This window comes from Megalops cyprinoides, chromosome 1 (genome assembly GCF_013368585.1).
Source record: "Megalops cyprinoides isolate fMegCyp1 chromosome 1, fMegCyp1.pri, whole genome shotgun sequence".
In the NCBI taxonomy this organism is placed as follows: domain Eukaryota; kingdom Metazoa; phylum Chordata; class Actinopteri; order Elopiformes; family Megalopidae; genus Megalops; species Megalops cyprinoides.
Window position 1 is genome coordinate 14,529,634 of NC_050583.1, and position 24,490 is coordinate 14,554,123.

The 24,490-nt window shown below is 39.8% G+C and overlaps 1 pseudogene; it reads left to right on the top strand.

Annotated features, from left to right (window-relative positions):
- The first annotated feature begins 12,793 nt into the window (after positions 1 to 12,793).
- LOC118774556 lies at positions 12,794 to 21,037 on the top strand (annotated as a pseudogene).
- Positions 21,038 to 24,490: the final 3,453 nt, after the last annotated feature.

A 24,490-nucleotide genomic window follows, 5' to 3' on the forward strand; every position in this document is an offset into this window, starting at 1 on the left:
AGTCCAGGTAGAGTCTGAAGAGGTGCGTCTTCAGGCCCCGTCTGAAGGACTGGGGTGAAGAAGCTGTCCGTAGCGAGACCGGGAGTTCGTTCCACCACTGGGGAGCGATGTAGGCGAAACGCCGATGTCTGGCAGAACGAGCACCTCCTGCCTTGACCATGCAGGGAGCAAGGCGTCCAGTTGCTGCTGAGCGCAGGGGTCGGGCTGGTGTGTAGGGCTGGATGAGTTCTTGGAGGTAGGCAGGGGCTGTCCTGTTGACTGCAGAGAAGGCGAGGGTCAGGGTCTTGAATCTGATCCTGGCAGCGACAGGAAGCCAGTGGAGGGATTTCAGCAGGGGAGTAACATGGGAGAATTTGGGGAGGTTGAAGATCAGTCGGGCAGCTGCATTCTGGATGAGCTGGAGAGGCTGGGTGGTGCATGCTGGGAGGCCTGCAAGGAGAGCGTTGCAGTAGTCCAGTCGAGGGAGAACTGTGGCCTGGATAAGGAGCTGCGTCGCGTATGTGGTTAGGAACGGACGAATCCTCCTGATGTTGTGGAGGAGGAATCGGCAGGCCCGTGACGTGCGAGCAATGTACTCCTTGAAGTCCAGGTTACTGTCGAGGGTGATGCCCAAGCTCTTTGCTGTCTGAGAGGATGGTATTGTGGTGCCATCGACGGTGATGGAAAGGTCATGCAGGGGGGAACGGCCGGCTGGGATGAAGAGGAGTTCCGTTTTACTGAGGTTCAGCTTCAGGTGGTCAGTTGGTGCATTTATTACAATGTGTGCCTAAAAGTAAGCCACATTACTGCAGCAGACCCAGAGTCATGAACTAAAAAAATGGACAAAGGAATCACAGGCATTTAATGAGAATCATTGTATTGTGTAGTGATTCGTTGTGTGCTTGGGGGCATTTATGTTAAATGACTCTACCGGGTTTGATACGTTGGGAGAGCAGTACGCCCCAGTGTAACCTTTCCCCCCACTCACAGTCATTTTTGTTTTGTTTTTTTTATATTTCTATGTAATATTGAGCATAACAGTTTTACATCATTATTAGTTTACTGATTTAACACCTGGTTTATTCATGATGATCATGCTAATTGCATTAAACGCTAACTGCATTAAATCATGAGTTAGTCCTAAATTAAAGGATTGAGCCCCTATATGTTTTTCTTAATGTGTAACGCAAGGGGAAACATCCAAACGATAAGCTTGCAGCCTATTATAACTGTTTTTTGATATTTAAGCTATTAGCTGAAGAGCATATTTTACATGTTCACATTATTGGTTGATGAGGCTCATGACGTATAGTTCTGTGGAAGGGGGTGAGCCCAAACCCCCAGTTGAACTTTAACACAAATAATTTTATAATAATCTTTATTATAACATAATCACTGATCACAGAATGTAGGTTTATGAACACATGGACTTCTGTCCAGCGCTCAAAGTGTCAATGATGCAGCATGGGTTTGAGGACTAATGTCTGTTATAACACATATGAACTTTTGGTTCCATGCGCAAGTGAAACATCACCTTGGCTAGAGGAGAGCGGGAGTCTGGACAACTGGAGTCAATGAAACATATGACATAACTAGTAATTAAAGTCAGACTCTTGAAATGACACTGGAGAAACTCAAACACAGCCGCACAATGACTTAGCTTGTAAATATCAAAAATATCGGTACTAAATATGAATTCATACAATTTCAATTGAATAAAAGCAGAGAATGCGCTAACTTTAATAACTGATGTGTGACATATTATAGTCCCTAGATGATGTGATCCTATTACCATTCCTTCTTGGGGATGTAGCTATGGCAACAGGAGCTGTGAGTTACCTTATAGAAATATTTGTACATTAAAAATGTTTGAAGTCCATTAAGGTAGATGAGGACCTTGTTTTTGTTCCCTAAGTTCAGCACCTTTTGACACCATTAATGCCAATGAACTGGAATACAATGTGTTTATGTGTTGATTTAAGATATGACAGTGAACTACATTTCTGCACCATCTTGGATATTATATTCATGATAATTTGCATGGGAATTGTAGTTCTCTGCTCTAATTTTCTCCACAGTTTTTACAGTTCCCAAACTAATAGACACACTTACATAATATTTGATATGTAGTTTCCCCAGATCATTTGTCATGACATAATTAAAAGGCAAGAGTAAACTGGTCTCTCTAAAGTGATCTCTCTTTTTAAATGTCAATTAGAAATATTTGTGAGGGGCCTATCAATCTGACTCTGACATTATTTTTGGAGGATGTCAACATGGACCTACACACCAATGTACAGCTCAGAATGTCTTTTGGAATAGATAAAACTGTTCAAATCATGACAAAAAATACTACTTCTAGGGGGCATAACATAGCCCCCTAAGGGAGTAGGGCCTTGAAAATTCACAATAGTCAGCATCATTCAACAACTCAATGTGCCAAATTTGAAATTAGTGCTCACTCAGCAACAAACATGTTGGTTTACAACCCAAGCAAAGTATGCAATCTTAAAGCAGTAAATGTGATGGGCATTATTTTTATCTGGAAAATTCCAACCTGTTACAAACTCCAGTGTTGGCTCACTAAAATGACAGTGCAGTGTGAAGTGTGACATTAAACATGAATTTTGATTTTTACAAACAATTTCAACCCCAAGCCTACCTGACATCAAAGAAATGCCTGTTTTCCAGGGATTATGAGATGGTGACCCTGTCAGGTAATCCTGTTACCACTGTCTTAACAGTCTTTTATCAAATCCATGCTGTAAACCATTGATATGTCTTTGATGACAATGAAATGAAATGAAATTCAGTCCATGAGCTGACAGTCACTGGTTACGAAGTTTTTCAATTAATTAAATTGACCCCAACTCTTGCGTAAACATGACAACGGAAGTTAAAATTTAACAGAGAAATATTACAATGTAATATTAATTTTTTTCTTTTTCCATTATTAAGCATACTGAAATTGTTAGTTTATTTCCCCAGGTTGTTGAAACAAATCACAAAGATGCAAAAATGAAATTAACGCAAATTGAATTATAGCAATTAATATAATGGTGGTTTCTTCGTGGATCAGATGGATAACCAATACCCTAGCTTCAGCCCATGTAATAAAACCACTTGCCTGAACTAACCAAGGGGATTTTCCTTTTTGTTAACAACCTATCCATCCAATGTATTACAGGGGATGTTGCAGGGCTAAGCTCAAATAAAAATAAATGACATGGGAATTTAAATTGCTTTACATTTTATCTCCAAATAGATAATAAATAGTGAACTTTGCTTACTCTCAAATGAAAAATCTCAATCTTGTTTCATTGTTGGGAAAAATGGCTGGGTTTATATTAATTGGGTCAATCAAATCCCTGTCTGTTAGTGCTTGCATTCATTTTAAGGCTCCAACCATTTTTACAGCAACTGCTGGGTGTCTGACCCTGTCCCATTTGGAAAGATCCTTTTGCAATATGACCAAATTTGAGTCAGATCACTATTTCTAACACTACAATTGTCTGTCAGTACTCCAGCCCCCTAGCTGTTGTGTTTATGTTCTCCCCTTCTGTCATTGTGGTCCATGTGCTTTTGTTTGTTGTTTTTCCTTGCGTTCCAACCCTGCCCCACTCTCCGCCCTGTCTCCGCCCACCTGATTACAGTGATCACCTCCAGCTGCCTGCCTGTGCACTTGCTTCCCATCACCTCATCAGCCCAGCCCTATATCTACCCTGCTTGTGTCTGTCTTGTTTGCCAGTTCGTTGCTGTGTTTTTGCCTGTAAGTCCTGCCGTTTTTGATCCTGCCTGTACCTCGACCTTGTTTCTGCTTGCCGCCTTGCTCCGTTTGCCTGGTTGCCTGCCTGTTCCTGTTTTCAACCCTGGTTTGCCCAAAGACTGCCTGCCTGTTACCAACACTGCCTTTTCTGGTTTGCGATTTCGCCCGACGTCTTTAATAAAACCCTTTGGAACCTGAAGTGCTCGTGTCCACGCTTGAGTCCTTGCCTGAGCCCTGACATTGTCACATACTCACATACTGCACATACTCAAACACAGACCAGGCGTACTCAGGTTAAGTGGTTTATTGAAATCACAGGGCAAGTTCGTAGCGGTAGAACAGGCAGGGTCAAAAACCAGGAGGGCAGTCTTGAGGCAGAATCAACAAGGAGCAGGGGTCAAAAACAGGAACAGACTGGGTCAAACTGGGCAGGCAGGCAGATCAGGCAACCAAGGCAGGGCAGCAGGCAGGGACAAGGTCAGAAGTCAGGCAGGAATCAGTACGGGAACAGCAACACAAGAAACAAGGCAGGAACGTAACAGCACAAGCACTGAGAGGAACTGGCAACAAGAGAGACAAGCAGGGTAGATATAGGGCTGGGCTGATGAGGAGATGGGATGCAGGTGGAGGTGATCAGGAAATCAAGTGGGTGGGGAGAAAGCGGCGAGTGAGGCAGGGCCGGGGAACTCATGGGAACTCTAAACAAAAATGCGCATGGAAGATACTAACAGACAGGGAGAACACAAAAACGGGTAGGGGGCTGAAGTACTGACAATTTCCACAGGTTGCAGAGCAGAGTGATCTGGCTGGTGCATAGGGTTTGAAAACAGATTGAAGGTATGATGGGACTGTTCCATTTACTGTCCTGTACACCAGCATCAAGGTTTTGAATTTGTTCTACTTAACTTCGTTTTACTTTTATGCTTTTGTTTTATGTCCCTTGCATGTCTGGCTAAGTCCTAATACTCCTGTATCTTGGCGGAAGTTAGAAGACAACATGGTTTTACCTTACAAGCTCAGTGATCTGATTTATGCAGGTATTCCTCTTAGGTATTGCAAATTGCACTTTGGCCCCATAATATTTCAATTAATCGAAGTTTGCCGATTAGTAGAAAAGTGTACAGAATCCAAAAAAACATGGCATGCACATTCACCCATTATTCATAACCATAGACTCCTTACTAACAATCGCCCGTTTGCCTCCTCGCAATGGAGCAGTAAGGGCATTCGCATTTTATCTGTTTTTAATCAGAATGGCATTCGATTGTTCCAGGACCTGCAATTACAGTACGTTCTTCCAGGCTCTTCGGTCCTTCTGTATCTGAGACTTCGCGCTGCTATGCGTGCCTATGGTGTCGCCTGGGGAGAAAGTTTACCCTTCCATCCAATGCATAATCTGTTTGCTGTTGAGCATAAATCAAAAGGATTGGCATCTTTAATTTACATTTTTATTTTACAGGCCTCATACAAACCTTTAGCATTGATACCTATTTGGAGTAGAAACTTAAATATAAAGGATGAGGACATTTCATGGAATGACATTTGGCATAATATCAGTTCAGCTTCCAGAAATTCTAATCATAGGATGATTCATCTCAATTTTTTTCATAGGACATGCTTGACTCCCCGTAGGCACCACCATATGAGGATTTCCTCTAGTCCTATATGTACTTTCTTGACTCTGCCTGTACTGCCACCTCGAGCTTGACCAGCGATTCCAAATAAAGCCTTTGAAACCTGTACTCGCCTGGTCTACGTCTGAATCCGTGCCTGCACCTTGACATTAATAAAGTTAACTACCTAAAAATGGTAATGCATGGAGTCTCAAGCAACTTTTTTTAGATGGTTTTAGATGTCAAGGTATTTACTTATCAACACGTCATCTAGCCATAGAGCCCTCATATCCTCTGTTAGATGACTGGTTTATAACAACAACACCAACAACAACAACAGTATTATTATTATTATTATGAATACTACTACTAATAATAAATCCTTTCCTGTACAGTGAAGTGTATTCTTTAAAAAGAGTAGGAAATGAATAAAATGTAACTGCTTTATTCCCAGGATCAGCTTAATGGATTGTGCTTGCTGATGTAAGTGGAGTTGGTGAACGTGCAACTGTAAATACAATTTCGGGAAGAGAGAAGTTTAACTGACATAGGCTCATTTACACTCATGCTGAAATATCAAAGAGGAGAAGCAGCTGTGTGAAAAAGTTATAGTGGTCAACACCGCAGGCTTGTTTAACACTTCCCACTCTGAAGAGAAAACGGAAGAAGAAATGAAGAAAGATGACCGTGTATGAACCCGGACCCCATGCTTGTCTGACCAGATTCTCTCAGCAAGAGAATTTATCAGCTGATTAAGAAATGTGATAATAGGTATCATGTCTTCAACAACAAAGACATGGAAAATCACACACAGGTCACAGAGTTCCTGGGGAAAATAGAAAAATGCTCCTGGAGACAAGAAATGACTTATGCAAATCAAAGGATCCAAGACAGTAGAACAGAAAACCAAACCAGACCAGTTGCCGTGGTAATTGCAGCCCTGATAAGGGCAGTACTTGGATCAGTTATAGCAGCAAAATGCAATCATTTAAAGGAGCTGAAGAATGAGAAACCTTCAGAACTCAGTTACAACACTAGCAGGATGAGCAACAGGGGCAATTGCAGAAATAGCATTTTTGAAAAGCAGATCATTGATGGAGCCAGGGCTGGCCTTAACTTTTAACAACAATAACAATACTACTACTACTACTACTACTACTACTGGTAATAATAATAATAAATCCTTTCCTGTACGGTGAAGTGTATTCTTTAACAAGAGTAGGAGATGAATAAAGTGTAACTGCTCTATTTCCAGGATCAGCTCAACAGATTGTGCTTGTTGGTGTAAGTGGAGTTGGTGAATGTGCATTTGGGAAGGGAGAAGTTTAACTCAGATGTAAGCTTGTTTTCACTCATGCCAAAATCTCACAAAGGAGAAGCAGCTGTGTGAAAAAGACAAGTTATAGCGGTCAACACCCCAGGCTTGTTTAATACTGACCTTTCTGAAGAGAAAATGAAAGTAGAAATGAAGAAAGCAATGACTCTACGTGGACATGAACCCCATGCTTGAGCTGAAGAAGGAGAAACCTTTAAATTTAACTGAAAATTAAATCTTTCCTGCACAGTGAGATGTATTCCTTTACAAGAGGGGGAAATGAATCAAATGCAACTGCTTTATTCCCAACAGATTGTGCTTGTTGGTGTAAGTGGAGCTGGTGAACGTGCCACGGGATATACAATTTTGGGAAGAGAGAAGTTTAATTTAGACATAAGCTCATTTACACTCATGCTGAAATATCAAAAAGGAGAAGCAGCAGTGACAAGAGGGGTCATAGTGGTCGACACCTCAGGCTTGTTTAATACTGAGCTCTCTGAAGAAGAACTGAAAGAAGAAATGAAGAAAGCTCTGACTCTGTGTGAACCTGGACCCCAAGCTTTTCTTCTGGTGATACAGCTGAAGTTTAATTTAGACATAAGCTCATTTACACTCATGCTGAAATATCAAAAAGGAGAAGCAGCAGTGACAAGAGGGGTCATAGTGGTTGACACCTCAGGCTTCTTTAATACTGAGCTCTCTGAAGAGGAACTGAAAGAAGAAATGAAGAAAGCAATGACTCTCTGTGGACATGAACCCATGCTTGAGCTGAAGAAGGAGAAACCTTTACATTTAACTGATACTTAAATCTTTCCTGCACAGTGAGATGTATTCTTTTACAAGAGGGGGAAATGAATTAAAGAGAAAGTAGCAGTTGAAAAACTGGAGGAGATCTTCGGTGAAAGAGTGCGGGACTACATTTTAGTTCTATTCACTCATAGGGATGAATTGAGAAGCGTGACTATCGATCAATTTGTTCAGAGCTTTATCAGCTGTTGATCGTGAAACGTGAAACGTGATCATATGTTTAATGTCTTCAACAACAAAGACATGGAAAATCACACACAGGTCATGGAGCTCCTTGGGAAGATAGAAAAATGCTCTCAGAGAAAGAAAGTGAATGTTATGCAAATCAAGGGATCCAACACAGCAGAACAGAAAACCAGATCAGACCAGTTGCTGTGATATTTGCAGCACTGATAGGGGCAGTACTTGGATCAGTTATAGAGGCAAAAAAGCATACAGGTTTTATGTTCCAGTTTTTTAACTTAAAGACTGTTAAGACCTAACCAATCACACATATCATGTCAGCAGTATTTATACTATATATGTCTGCTATTAAAAAATAAATAAATAAAAGTGATTGTTGTAATGGTTGTGAGGAAGCAAATGTGAAAAGTACATGCCTGAATTATGGTTCAATAGTATAGCATATAATATATATTCACAGTGATCGTGTCTGGTAAGGGCTTCTTGTGTTAAGAGAAAGCTCTTGGTTACTAAATTCGTAAAAGGTCTACACTCATCATTTTCTTTCAAAAGAATCTAATAACCACTGCTTCATTTGTTCTGGGTCTTGCTGGAACTGGATCTGGGAGCACTCAGTTTTGCACTGCCTGTGTTCCAGGACCTACATGCACAGACCTGGCTCATGACATGGAAAATAATTATTATTGTCTACAATTGAAAATCCCCAATAAAAAACCAATAGCTGACTCCTTGTTGAATAATTCCACACTCCTTTCTCTCTCCCCCGCCATGTGAAAATAACATGATTTCACCAATTTTGTAAACACATTTACTCCCCAATGCAACCAACAACATTCAGGTATTTCAGCTGGACAACATCCAGCTAGTTAGTAATAACTATGCAGTTTATCAGGCATAATCAAAACAGTCGTTGGGCAAAGATACACGTTTGAAATAATATTCACGTTACACACAGGCAAAGTATAATGGCATCTTATTGTCTCAATGTAAGTGAGTGTGGCATATGAAAAATAGAAGCAAGTTCATCTGTTCACAAGCTTCATGCCCCACCATATGCTTCCTACCTGTCCCTCACTATATTTAATACTAGTTCTGGTGGGCTACAATAGTCTGGTAGCTATTTCAAATTGATGTCCTGTTATTTAATTGTACTTTTGAACCTCCTAGAATTAAATGAATTTGTAACAGTAGAGCAGGCAGTAAGAGACCACCCAGTTCCAAAAAGGTGGGAAACTCAGGCCAGTAGAGGCATCTGCACTGAGGAAGAAAAGGTCAGACAATTTTTGACCTCTCTGTCAACCTTGTATACCAGATTCATCATACTTAAGATCGTGGTGTCTGAATTGTAAGGTGTTCACTTCCTCAAATATAATATTCTGCTGATACTACTGTTATATTGACCTAAGGATGAATAGGCTTCATTTCTGCAGTGGATAGCGGTGCAAATGGAATAAACATAAGGGATATGATGTTTCCATTGCATCAGAAAGAGAGAGCAGAATACACTCTGCAGAAAATTTACAGAGCATTGTATTCTAACCCATATATGTGCAAAGCACAAGCAAATGCTGTTGGTTAATGTGCACAATTGATTGGTTGATGGAAACTGGGAGTGTTTAGGTGTCAGTTTCACATTAAGATAAAGAATTGGAGAAATTCTTCACACAGAGACGTCAACATCTCACTGCATTTCAGGGATCCTGCCCCACTGCCACAAAGATGAGTAATTACAAGTTTACTACGGGTATGTTTCTTTTAGATTTGTATTTTCATTTTGAACTTCCATTTCAAACCAGGAATTGGTTTAACTCACTTAGTACAAATTTTCTTGAAGAGCATGAGCAAGCTCCCATTGTATGTGCACTAAAAGAAAGGATGAACAGCTGTTGATACATTTTGTCTGTTGGAGGAATATGGTTTGATTCAAAATTCAATGCATTACCAAACTATTCAACATGAACATAATGCTTTTGCAATGCATGTAACAAATTGCTCAAGAAGTTCAAGAAAATTAGTGAATGTGTTTTTAGTAAAATGTGAAAGGTTGTGTGTGAATGTCTGTGAAGTAGAAGTCTGTGAAGTATACAAACATACAGAGATCACACTGGTACAGAGGACATATCAGCATGTAAGAAGCCGTAGTAACAACACTTTTTGTTTATTTGTACTATGTATTAGCCACTGGTAGGTAGGTATCTACTTTCTATATGTTTAAATAATTTCATTTACAAATGTGAATGTCAGTTGATATGTGATTGGCAAATAGACATCTTGTTTAACTGGTGAGGAGGTGGTCTGTAACCAATCTTGACTGTTTTTGAAAGCTGCCATGTTGTCGGTACACAAATACAAATGTCTTCAGAGGTTTCTACGGAGAAACATTGTTCTGTTTTAGTTGATGTAGAAATGTGTAAAAAGTTTTGAAATCATCAATTGTGAAATCATCAATTGTGAAATTGTTCATATCAGTTGTTTTTTGGTACATTTAGCTGTTAAATTACACCACATGCACAAAAACAATACACATTTAATCGATCTTCTGAAATCAATCCAATTCTGTAAAAAATATGAATTTTGTAGAGAATTTTCTCCCTGGAGAGAAATCTGGGATTCTACATCCTCTTAGGTTGCAGCAACTTATAACATCATTAAAAATAAACCATCTCTATCATTCTACCTATGACAGCCCAGAAAAAGAGTAAGTCCTCACTATCGATGAAATAGGCCATCATGACTATTATAGCTCCAAGGTCTGCTTTATTGTGGTCATGTTGTCTATCATCTGGATTGGTCTTTGTGAAGACACTCTGGACTCCTGTCTTCCAATTTGTTCCAACTGCTAAAATTATGTAGTATTTGTCTTCCCTTGTTGTTGTGAGCTTCACATAATTCTGATTCCAATTCAATACGTATCATCATAGTGAATCAGATAGCCACCCACCTGTTACTCAGACAAACCCAACTAATCAGTCAGATCCTGGAGTCAGTCTCAGTCTATGGACTGACATTTGTTCAGCCCCCATTTGGAATAAGATGGACTGAGAAATACTTTTTTAAAGGGGAAACTGAATAATTTTGCTCACCTTTGTAGGTAGAAAATAAGAAAAATTTCCATGCAGATTTTAGATTAACTCAGTAATGGACTTAAACTCTCTCCAACTCCTACTGAGAGACAATAATCCACCATTCTAAAAATTTTTGGTGCAATCAAAGGACACAAATCAACTTTGTAACTAAGCACTCCACAAAAGGGAGTAGCAATCAGTTTAAAGGTCCACACAAAACCTGTCCCCTCCAGGATGAGTGAAGCCAAGTTTTTGCCTAGTTGATGAATGCTGGGAGTGAAGAGTATAGCCTCATTTTTTTCTAGGATGGCTATGTGTGTGTGTGTATGTGTGAGCGCGTGCGTGCGTGCGTGCGTGTGCACGTCTGTGTTTGTCCTCAGAACACCACAGACTGTCTATCCATGTCCATAACAACAGACAAAGAATGAATTTAAGAGGAATAGATTCCAGACCTTCTTAAGGACACCTGAAAGGAAGGTGAATGGGCACTGACTGATCAGTTGCAGCGCACACAGCTGGTAGAAATTAAATACCAGCCCCCTTATTTGCCCCATTATTTGAATAAATGGAAATGTCATCCTTATTCAAGAATAGACCATTTCTTGTCTTCTTATTTATTGACTATGCATGGATGTTTTGGGTTTGCCGTTTGGACTTTTTTCTGGAATCACCAATTGGATATATCATGCTCATCTCACCATAACATCCACCACACCCATACAGGAGTGCTGGGGCATACTGAATGTAATCCACTGGTATACTCATATACCATATCACAAGACCGTAATTGCAAAGTTACCATTAAGTAATGTTGCTCTTGCTACAGCAGCTGTCTTGGATATGGCTTCAGGTTTTGAGAATATAAAAAAAATCAGAAAAGTGAAAATGTTCTTTGTCAACAGTGGGAGAGTAATCAAGTTTAACCACTTCATTCCCAGAACCAGCCCAACGGATTGTGCTTGTTGGTGTGAGTGGAGTTGGGAAGAGTGCGACAGGAAACACAATCTTGGGAAGAGAGGAATTTGACTCAGAAATAAACTCATCTTCATTGACACTGAAATGTCAAAAAGGAGAAGCATCTGTGTGTGGAAGAGAGGTCACAGTGGTTGACACCCCAGGCTTGTTTAATACTGAGCTCTCTGAAGAAGAACTGAAGGAAAAAATGAAAAACGCTATGACTCTGTGTGAACCTGGACCCCATGCTTTTCTTCTGGTGATACAGCTGGGCAGATTCTCTCAGCAAGAGAAAGTAGCAGTTGAAAAACTAGAGGAGATCTTTGGTGAAAGAGTGCGGGACTACATTTTAGTTCTATTCACACATGGGGATGAGCTGAGAAACATAAATATTCATCAGTTTGTTCAGAGGGATGGAAATCTTTCTCAGCTGATTAAGAAATGTGGAAATAGGTATCATGTCTTCAACAACAAACACATGGAAAATCATACACAGGTCATGGAGCTCCTTGGGAAAACAGAAAAAATGCTCTCAGAGAAAGACAGTGAATATTATGCAAATCAGGGGATACAACACTGCAGGACAGAAAACCAGATCAGACCAGTTGCCGTGGTAATTGCAGCACTGATGGGGGCAGTAGTTGGATCAGAGATAGAGACAAAAGTGTATACATTGAGAGGGGCTGAACCAAGAGAAGGCTTGAAAGCTCTAGAAAGCTCAATAATAAGGACAGCAGCTGCAACAGTGGCAGGATCAGCGATAGGAGCAGCAGCAGAAATGGCAGTGTTCATTAGGAACAGATCAGTGATGGAGCCACGAATGGCTTCAGCATTAGTAACAAGAGTAAGAGCAGCAGTGAGGTCTGGATTTACTGAAGCAGTAAAGGCAGGTGTGGGAGCAGTTATGAGGACAGGAAGACGCAGGGCGATATGGGCAGGAATTGGTGCAGCAATATGGGCAACAGTGGGAGCAGGAATTGGAGCAGGAGTTGGTGTATTAATTGGTACAGGGGTTGTGGCAATCATGACGTAGTCTTTACATATAGATGTGTATTATTGAATTGTTCAAAATGAATAAAACAAGCCCACTGTAAAGTTTAGCAGACCAAAAATGGAGAGAAGTAAGCTCAGTCTGGAAAGCCCCTTGTTTGCTAGGCATTGGTAGTGGCATCTCTGTCAGTGAGAGCCTTATTTATTCAATAGGCACATTCAGCCACCTGTTTGAAATAACCTAGCTACTGTAGTAGTAAAGTACATTATGCTGGCAACTCCCTCCTCTACCCCAGCCTCCACCTACTTTTTGGTTCACCTAGTGGGAGAGTCATAATTGAATACATAATTGTCCCCCCAAGATTACACTGTATCTGCATGTTCATTATAATTTACAATACAATTGTGCTTTCATACTTGATAAGTACTCATGGCCAAAGTACTGTTTAATTTATATTTTTAGATTTGAAGAGTTAATGTATTTTCTAATCACTGTAATGTCAGCCAGATGTTTGTGTTTTTGTTCAACATGTTTAAACAAATTTGCTTTGATACAAACATGGAATATGTTCTGCTGATTTATGCAGTAATGAATCTTTTCCTGTTTGTATTACCCTTATGTATTAATTCTAGTGAAAAAAGAGATGTTTTCTGTGAAGAATCTGCCCCATTCTCTCCAATTTTTACTTTTTTGTTTTTATTTGTAAAAGAGAACCACATAATGGCTTCAGAGCATTTTGCTGTGCAAAATGATTACTTCATGTTGAAAGTATTGTACAGTTGGAAATGAATACAAACTTTAAGTTATCCCTGTTTGGTCCTGTTAGAGGGCATTAGGCTTTTTGTACTGGAATTGCAAATTAATTTTGAACTGGGCAAACAATGTGAAATACATGCACAATGCAATGCATTGCATTTCATACAGACACTCGTTATACTGAGCTTTTATTTTTACATCTGTTTATATGTTTTCATTGAGAATGTATGAAATGAATCTTAGCATTGTGTAAATATTTCACCACATACCTTCATGTGAACATGAAACACAACTCAGGGCATCACCTCATTTACCCCATACACAGGTTGCTCAGAGGTTAAAGTTACACAAAAATGTTAAGGTTTGTATTGTACCTTTTAACACTCCTTTTAACATCAAGCACATCACCATTGTCTTCCAGCATGATATTTATATTGTAACTAAAGTACATTGTCAACATTATATAACAGGTTTTGTTTTGGTAGCTGTACTTAAGATCCCAAAATCTGTAAGTATGATATTTATTGTTGAACAGATGCTGGTGACTCCCATGAAAGAAGGATTGTGTTGCTAGGCAGAACTGGAGATGGGAGGAGCAGCACTGGAAATACCATTCTGGGAGATGGAAACTTTAAGGTAGACATTAGACCCAGTTCTGTCACAAGAAGGAGTGACAGAAAAACAACTCAGATTAATGGGAGACCAGTCACTGTGATTGACACCCCAGGATTCTTTGACACAGAGCTCTCTGATGAAGAGATGAAGAGAGAGATTTTGAGGTGTATCTCCCTGTCTGCGCCAGGACCCCATGCATTCCTCCTGGTGATCAAACTGGATCGATATACTGAGGAAGAGAAAGAAGCCATGAAAAAAGTTGAAAAGCTGTTTGGAGTGAAGGCTCTGAGGTTTACTATTGTCCTGTTCACAAGGGGGAATAGTCTGAATAACAAATCCGTTCAACAGTTTATTGACCTAAATCCTGACCTGAAAAACTTTGTTCAGAAATGTGGAGGTGGATACCATGTCTTCAACAACCAAAATAAGAGTGATCGCAGTCACAGAGCTGCTGGAGAAGATAGATAAGATGGTGGAGACAAATGGAGACAACTGCTACACGAATGAGATGTATGAATTGACAGAACAAGCACTTCGACAGGAGGAAGAAAGAGAACAGAAGAAGAAACATGGAACATCTGTAGTACATGAGGCTGAAAGGGCAGAAGTAAAAGAAGCAGCAATAAAGAGCTTTTTAAAGAAAGTCCTCAAAATAAGTGTTGGATTTACTGTTGGGTGTTTCTGGGGTGCACTGCTTGGACTGAGAGATGGCCTAGCTCTTATGTTAACAGTTAAGGGAGCATGGCCAGGCATTGCAATGGCAGTGGTTGGAGCAGTAGGAGGAGCGGTTGTGGGAGGGGTGGCAGCAGCAGAGGCAGATGGGCCTGGGGACGCAGCCCGTAAGGCCATGGATGCAATAAGCAAACAGAGGATGAAAGAAACAACAGAAACAATAAAAAAAAATGTCTAAACTTCAGATTGTCAGAATGATGAAAAGCAAGCAACTGATACATAGCCAAAAGTGATCTGATTCATAACATACTTTGATTTATTCTCTGCAAACCCAGTCGTCTGGAGAGTTTAATTTAACTTCTGTATAACTTTAATGTATAAATAACATTGATGAAAAAAATGATCCATCTAAATAAATAAAAAAAAATGCTCTGTATACATTTATAACAAAGATAAAACCTTGAATCAAGGTGACATCCAAAATCACATTCATTGTTTTACTTTAATTGCCAAAAAGTGGAACTTGGGCCTTGGGTGATTACTGAAACAATAATACAAGAAAGGGTGTGCCTAAGTTCACAGATAAAGCTCAGCTGTAGAAGGCAGAGGAAGCCGTGGCTGAGGTGGTCTGAAGTTAAGTATACAGTAGCAAAGCAATGCTGAGAGCTACTGCAAAAATCAAGCTTAAAATGATATCCTATCAGCAGGCACACAGGCTGTGTCCCAGCACATTATAGATGAGTCCACATGTCTCTTCCTCATATCTCTTTGTGAATTTTGTATGCCATTCAGCAGGAATCTCTTCCCTCTTAAGGGCAGATGTGCTTTTTAACATGGAAGGTATGGTTAATTTGATTTATGTTTATCGAGCATAATTTCACAAATAAAGTATTTTATCTCATTACGTCTCTGTTGTTTATGTCATACATCCTTAAAAAAAGGCCTTCCGCAAAAGGACACATCATGCATCCTCCACCCAAAGAGGCAAACAAGGACATGTCTTAATTTCTTCATTCATATGTCTCCTATAGAATCGGAATCTCCTTAAGGAGGCAACCAGTTCTCAATTTCCAGATCACAAAGGATGTGAGAATGTAGGAATCCAGAAGAGGATGAAAGTTAGCGTGGAATAGTGGTGTTCAAAACGATTCTTTTTAGTGATCCGGTTCCTGTCGTTCAGTTCAATAAAATGACTCAAATCTTTGACTCACTTGATTCGTTCATTTCCATATCCAGTTGGGCGGCATACACGAATCTGTAAATAGTTTTATTGCATTTTAAAAATTACTCTACATTGTTCCAAACATCATGTCCATTATTAGCCTGCTCTGCGGCAAAACAGCACATGTGAAACCAAATATCACTGAAATTAATAATAATTAAATTGTAATATTCATTACATGAAACTGCACCATGCTATTCAAACAATCATGCAGCTGCAAAGTATACTTCGTCTTTAGGAATGAAGTAGAACCCCACATTTTAACGATGGCCTAAGTACATGTCATTTGCTAAAACTGAAAAAAGGCACTGAGGAAAAAACAGCCACGCTTGTATCCTAAGCGAAAAACTTTGTTTTACAAGTTTTGAACTAACCGAGCCCAAACATTTTATTATACTTGTATCCCTTTTCAGTGATGTCATATTTTTATTTGTTGTTAATGTAGACATAGTGTGCTACAAATGTGATGCATAGGCTTATGCATCACATTTCTGTTTTGTTTTGTAGCCTACTATGTTGATTTGTCAGTGTCTATTAATAAGGACTTTATTCATGTTAAAAGGAAATGTGATGTCAACATTAAATAAATCATATGTATGTATGTAAAATATCAGTTGGGATAAACAAGAACTGCAATACATTGTGCACACCTAAAATATGCTACTGTTAAAAATGTAAATATAAAATAATATTCCAGGTATATAAGCAAAATAATATTTAATAATATTTTTAATTCCTATAATAATGTCACGGAATCGCTCTGATTCCTTTTGCATCGTCACAGTCAATGGCGGATGTAGCCCAAGTCTGCTATACTGAGAACTAGCAATTCTGGCAACACGTAGTCACCAGATCTTCATAGTCAGTGACTCTTTTGAGGGGAACAGAACCGGTGTACTGGGAACTTGTCAACAGTTCATCAGGTCAGTAGGTGGAGTTTAGAGTCTTCGTAGTCACCAGATCTTTTGCATTGTCCCACATCGTCAGCTGTGCCGAGGTGGCCAGTGGGAGGTGCTGCGAGAGTTTTAGCATTTCAGCCATTGGCTAACTGTCGTCATGAGCGTACTGCTGATACAGTTCTGTGATAGGCTGCTTCATGGACAGAATGCATAGCTAATATCCACTGGAGGGAGCGTGCATGTTTGCAAAGAGCAAGGAACGAATCTTTTAGACTAGTGATTCAGTGCACTCAGTTCACCTCAACGATTTGTTCAAAAAGATTTGTTCGTTCATGAACTGCACATCACTAGTATGGAACATGGCCTTGGTTTGTATAAAAGATGGAATCCATTCAGAGTCTACAAGAAGAGAGGGGCAGTTATAGATAAGAGGCTCCCCAGATAATGACTTTGTTAAGCACTATCACAGGAAGGCTATTGGGGAAGATTAAAAGTTGATTTGACTAGCATTTTGATTTAACAAGTCCAAAAGGGAAAACATGTCTTTCTAGCTAGCTGGAGACAAGATGATTGTGTGATAGCCATGACTGAAAGTAAAATTGAAATTTTGGAAAATAACATAAAGAACATTTGAAGGAATTTGAAACAAATATAGCAGAGTGCTTCACACATGCCTCAATTTACTTATAATATTCCAAAGGAGGTAGAGGGTGATGCAGTCAGCAAGGAGCTCAGTTTGAGTGCAGGTTGAGCACCATGACTGGGGTTTTAAACCAGCCTTACCATCCTCTGAAAATGATGAGATCCCACAGCAGCATAACAAACTAGCCAACTGGCTTTGTTCCACCAGGAATGACAGTGGGTAGGTTGGTCAGGGTTCATCTTCACAGCACCCACAAATAGCCCAAATGACTTCAATGGAACAGCACCCATCTTCCAATGGCTGCCTGCCTCAGTGTAGCACTATGTATCTGTCTCTGTATCTGTATTCGGATAGCAGGCCGGAAGTCACGTTAAATCAGGCAAATGTATTTTCCAACCTAATTCATTGGCAATGCAATTTTTGTGTCTTCAAAGCATCAAATTGATTTAATATTGGCATGTAATTAATTATGAAATATATTTCCACATCCTCATACCGTACTTTTCATCTTTCTCTCTTTGTCTTTTTTGTAACTAAAGTAAGTTTTATGAACTGTGTGAAAAAAAAAAAAGTTTTATAAATCGAAAGATTTTAATGTATAGGTTGCGGGGGTTTGAAAGAAATCCAGCTGCCACGCCGGGCTTTTGTCTCGCTAGCCCCCGCACATGACGCCTCCTCCTCCTCGATGCGAGAGTTCCCTGAGTGATAGCAGGGAACGGTCAGCTCGCTGCCTGCTTTGCGCTGACTCACTGCGGGCGACTACAGAATATAGCGATCACTTTTCAATAATGTATAGTAAATGAAACGACTTTCAACTGAGTTTTTTAATGAAGGAGATTAACACATACAGCTAAAAACTACAGGTTCTAAGCTTAATTTTGATGTATAGGTTGCGGGTGTAATCCAGCTGCCACACCAGGCTTTTGTCTCGCTAGCTCCCGCACCTGACTCGGTGGGGGCAACTGCTGAATATAGCGATCACTTTTCAATAATGTGTAGTAACTGAAACGACTAGTTAGTGAAATCAAAGTCCTATGTTGTAAAGAGAATGGGCATTTTTTTATCTTGTGGCCATCCACAATCGATTTGAAGAAACATAATGGCTAACGCACAGACATGTCAATCATGTTTTTTTTTCCCGAATAATAACGAGCAACATTGGGTAGAAGACATATCTGTTTCCTTCGCATTATTTGTGCTTTTCCGAATAACGTATTCGGATTCGGGTACATCCCTAGAGTCTACCAGTCATGATTCCTCACCAACATCAATGGAGCCAGAATAGGAGGCCGAGAGATTTATGATGTTATCAACAGGGCGAGACCAAAACACTGAAAGGGGGGAGTTATAATACCTTATGAATGAATTTTGATACTGCATCTCATATAAATATTGAAGCACTGACTGTTACCTCATATGTATGACTTGTGCCATAATATGTGCAAAAAAGGGGGAAGCGTCCACAATTCACAAACATTATGTACTGGTCTCACGCAATATAAACATATATCAGCAGCACTGGCAACAGGCCTACAAAATCTTGGCAGTCTCTTCATGGCTCCACCACAATGACTACACACATGACAGTAAGTCCCTCCACAACCGTGACATACATATGTATGTATTCATAGGCACATTTCAGACAGGACTATACCAGAATCCACTGGGCAGGATTGTTGTTGAATGACCACACGGTCACATCACAAAGTGATGATGCCACAATGTCCTCTCAATGTAATTTTGATACCAATTTAAAAAATCTTTCACACTACGTTTTCACAAGCTAATATCAGATATGACCAAACTGCAACCTTACTGTGACGTTGTGATGTCATTTGTTAGCTGGATGGAATAAGGAATTTACGCTCACTGCTTGTTATCTTTGTGTTCAGTATGGGGATTTTTGATTAAGTATAATATTGATACTACTACTGTTAACACTACAAATTATGTTTACAATAACATGTGACTAGCTGGATTTAAGCATTATTGAGATGTTGCATTCATTATTTGAGGATTGCTCACTAACATCCACACACAATGTGCATTGGAAACTAGTTTCACCATCAAAGCACTGCAGTTAAAGTATTAAAAGGACACCATTACACAATGTCATAAGATTTCAGTGTGCATTCCAATTGTGTTATGCATCCACAATATAGTAAACATGCTTATCTCCCCGGATGTGTTTGACCTCAGCAGATATATGCTTTTTACCTCTAACTATGAGGCATTTAATCTAGGTGGACATGACAGCTAGCAAGACTGCAAGCAAGCTGGAGTGTAGCTAAAAAAATTGCCACATAGTTAAGTTGCATCACGCTGCAACGCCTTTCTGTAGCCATTACATTTTGGACCCCCCGCTTATTAAACACAACCCAACACCCCCATCCTGCATCCACCCACACTTCTCGGGGTGGCAGCAATAGCATCTGCATATGCCAAGGCAGCAACCATGGCTCTCCTTCTCTTTGTCTGGTCATCACAATAATCTTAGTAGGTTCCCTGATTTTATCAAGGAGATTTTCATTTTACCGCCAGGTAGATAACAATGTGGCTTCGACCTAACATTTGACGAAGTGTGTAGGTGACTTCTTTTGTTGTTCTTTTGCATATTATAATGGTCATTTCGGCCATAATGTTCAAGTAAAAGTGTGAGATATGGGTCAGTTTGAAAAGTTAATGTGGTGAAATACATGAAATCAAACACGAATAACGCACCCAGATTAAAGACAACAACAGACTTTGTACCAAATTTCTTCACTGTCACATGATGTACTGTGAGCATACAGCCATTCATGCCAAGCAGATAACTTTGTTTCTCAGACGGGTCAACGGGTCAATGAATTTATAAGGTGACAACCCTACATGACCATATATATAGACACACACCAGGTGAACCAGGTGAGAGAAAAATTGAGGAGAGGAGAATGGGGGGATGCTGTGCATGTCTATGGATGCAGATGCATTTCCCTGTATGTAGCCCACTGCTCATGTGTCAGGGCACAGGCACGGACTAAAACGCAGACCAGGTGGGTACAGGTTCCAAGGGGGTTTTATTGGAATCGCAGGGCAAGTTCATAGTGGCAGTACAGGCAGGGTAAAAAAAAACCAGGAAGGCAGCCCGAGGCAGAAACAAACCAGAAGCTGGGATCAAAGACAGGAACAGGCTGGGTCAAAACTGGGTAGGCAGGAGAGTGTCTCTCATGGCAACCATGAACACAGTGCCACTGAATTAGAGGTAACTTTTAAAAGAGGGGGGAAAACAAAACATTGCCATGTGTTGCTGCGCATATTCTGGCAGGACAAGACAGTGAGACGGTATTTCCTCAAGGTATCAAAAAGCATTTAACATGACATCTAGTGGTCAGTTTTAAGCATTGCACTTGATTTTAGAGAACGGCCATTTGTTGATTCTTTGCTCTGGAACAGCTGTCAGAGTTTGTACTATCCGCTGCATATTAGTGTTGTATGGGTGGGTTTGTGTTGTGTTGCAGATGCTGCTGCGAGCCAAGGAGAATGAGCTGCAGTACTTACACAGGGAGTTGGCTGTTTGAGGGACGAATTGCATTCTCTAAATCAGGTACTGATTGTGTGTGTGTGTGTGTGTGTGTGTGTGTGTGTGCAATGAATCCTATCCATTACATGTGGAAGTTTTACATTAGCATCTGTGCTGGTATTATGTTAGAATGGTACAAGTCCTTCTGTTGGGTATATTGTGTTGCACTTGCCTTCTTGTCTATGTGGTTGTCATTGGTGCCTGTTCATGTGTGGATGGTGGTGTCCTTTTTTGTGTAACATTTTGTGTTGTTTTGTTGGATGTACTTTGTGCTCCACTCTGGAGATGAGGGACTGCTAGACGTCAAATTTGTAAATGTAATGTTAAATGTACTCACATTGTACATTGTTGTGGATGAGAGCATATTCTGGATGTCAGTATGTAAATACAATGTTAAACTCATCTTGTACATCACTCTCTAGTGATATCACTCTGCTTTATGTCAAAAATGTATGAGTATATTTAAATAAACTCACCATACACTCATCTTGTACATAGTTGTTGACACAGATGCTCTCTGGGTTCCCCCTCTGCAGGAGAAGAGGTCGGCCTGCGAGCGCTATAAGGAGGTGTACGTGGAGCTGAGCAGGATGAAGAGCCGCATTATTAACATTTATCATTTAGGATTTGAAAATAGCTTGAAATATCACAGGGATGTTGAAATCACCCACAAAACCAGTATAAGGCATTCCAACCATGTAACTAATGATGGGATTTGGTCTTTTTTGGTGAGGGCATCCTTTGCAGCACACAAGCACACCAGTAGCTGAGATGTCACAGGCACCAGTTGACAGCTGAATCATGGAGCTGGTCAGCAAGGCAGGCAGTCAAGACAGAAAACTCATTTGATTAAAATTAGAAGTGGTTGGATGCCAGTCAATATGACAATACCTTAAGGAGCAGGACACATAGCCAAAAGGTTGCCAGTTCACTTCCCCACGGGGGTAATGCTGCTGTACCATTGGGGAAGGTACTTAACCTGCAATTACCTCAGAAAATATCCAGCTGTATAAATGGATGACATTGTAAAAACCTGTCAGTGATGTAAGTTGTTCTGCATAAGAGCGTCTGCTAAATGCCAATAATGTAATGTAATGCTTTCAATAGACAAATATGCATTTGCAGTATCTGTTGCCAAAAGGGGTTAGAGAATTCTCTGCATCCTGGGGCCTATTGCACCATGTCAATGTATGCTAGACTTAATTCTATGTCCAACAGAGAACAGAGCTTTAAAATGAATTAATTTGAGAATCTATAAAGATTTACCTCGAGACTTTTATTCTTTCAATACTGTCTGCTTAGGTGTTATTCAAAATTTAGCCAGTAGAGGGCACACTTAATGTTCCAATGTATGGTCAACCTGAATAGGGTGCCAAACAAAATACACGCCTGCTATTCCCAACTTGTCACAACACAATGTAAATACAGTACAGATTTTTTTCCCAAAAAACTACCCAATGCTTGCTTAACTCTTCCACTTAACTATGCAGGCCCATTCCCCTTTTTACACTGTTACCTTCCATAAGCCTCATTCATGTCATGTCATGTTACAGTAGTCCAGTGATAAACAGGCTAGCTACACAGGTTAAAAATTTTGCAAATGCAAAAGTTATGATGGATAGGGTGAAGTTGTCATAAGTGAATATAATTTGCTTTATTATTCACTCTGAAGAATAGTTAGAGGTTGTATGCCCTTTGGCAGTCCTCAATCACATTATAGCAATGCTTGCCACAATGATTCTACATTTTGAGGATGACACTGATCTTTTGTTATCTGTGCAGCTCATTACCTAACCGTACGGAATGTAACTTTTGTAAGAGTGTCTGCCAAATGACTAAAAGTAAATGTGAAACTTACGGAGAATTGGGTTTTAACATGCATGCATGCAAAGTACAAGGAAAGAGACTTTTTGGCTATTGGTAGAAGCAAGTCATTGACTTTATCATGGGCGTGTTTAAGAGTCAGAGACATTCAAAGAGAAAGCAGTGGGGACATTATTCACCCAGAGACAGACACATCAACATCTCACTGCTTTTCAGCGACCCCGCCACACCATGATGAATGAAGAGATTCCACTACTAGATCAAGGTATGCATTTGTGCATTCATGTTTTAATTTTGAACATTCATAATAAACCCACAAATACTTTCGGCTCAGTTGGTACAGGTTTTCTTTGAGAAGACGAACAAGGTCCCATTGTATTTGTTCACTTTGACAAGTTTATTTTTTGTCCATCATGAATTTGGACAGCATAGTTTGATTAAATATTCAGTGCTACATTACATTACACATTCATTACCCTACATTAATTTACTAAACTATTTGGCAGGAACACAGTGCCAGTGTAATCCGTGATACATATTCCACCAAAGAAAAGAAACGACTAGATATGTTTCAATAAACTTAATGGATATGTTTTAGACTTTATATAAAAAGCAAGTTTCATACATTAGGAAACTAGTGTTTTAGATCTTGTACAGTGTATAAGTATTTATTGTGATCATTGTGTTTTAATTTTGTTATAGCAATAGATTTATTAAAATTATTATAACAATTTCCCTTGATCCGTGGAGTTTCCAGTGAGATTAAATAAATCACGTTGCGTGAAGGCCATGTAGATTTTTGAATACAATAAATTCCCTTTGGTCATAGGCTGTGTTCTTGCACAACTAAGAATATGAAAAGCTTATTATCGTTATCTTTTAGTTTCAATGCAGATTTATGCAGGTCTTAACGTTATCCACTGTAGATACAGCACCCCAGCAATACCCTTCTACTAGTGACTACACTGCACTCGCAGTGTCTAATGTTCTCACAACAACATTCTAAAGAATTTACTTTTAAAGAAAGGGCTAGCATTCACGTGCTCCCTTAAAATTATTGTTCAATAATAATACCTGGGTCTGTGTATTGAGCGAGACTGTTGAATTGCTATTTTCGCTTGTGAATTAGATGAGACAACTGGCACCCTTCGACGAAGATTGGCAGCATCTCCTCCTGGTCCTTTTGGTCCTCGTGGTCCCCCTCACTCAGGTAAAGTTTGTGGGCTTAAGGATGAAAGAGTAGCACCCATCAGGTCAAAGGAAAGTAGGTCACTATCAATTAAGAAGCTGCAGCAATAGTAATAATAGCAATAGACATATTTATACAGTTTCTTAAATTAACAACAAAACGAACGAACATTGAATGAAACAGAACTATAATAAGAGTAAACACTCCTGACAGGGCAGCCGCGACAAGACGCATATTTTAGCACCACGGGCAGATCATCCAGACGTGCCTGGAGAGCAAAAAGGGAGAGAGACAGACTGTGTAAAACAAGAAGGGAGAAATTACTATTGTGATTCGCCACAGCGCATGACACGGTGCGCCTATTCACTGTACACATTGAATGAAATAAGTAGTTCATTTTATGGAAGTGGCTATTCTTACGACGAGTCGTAACAATTA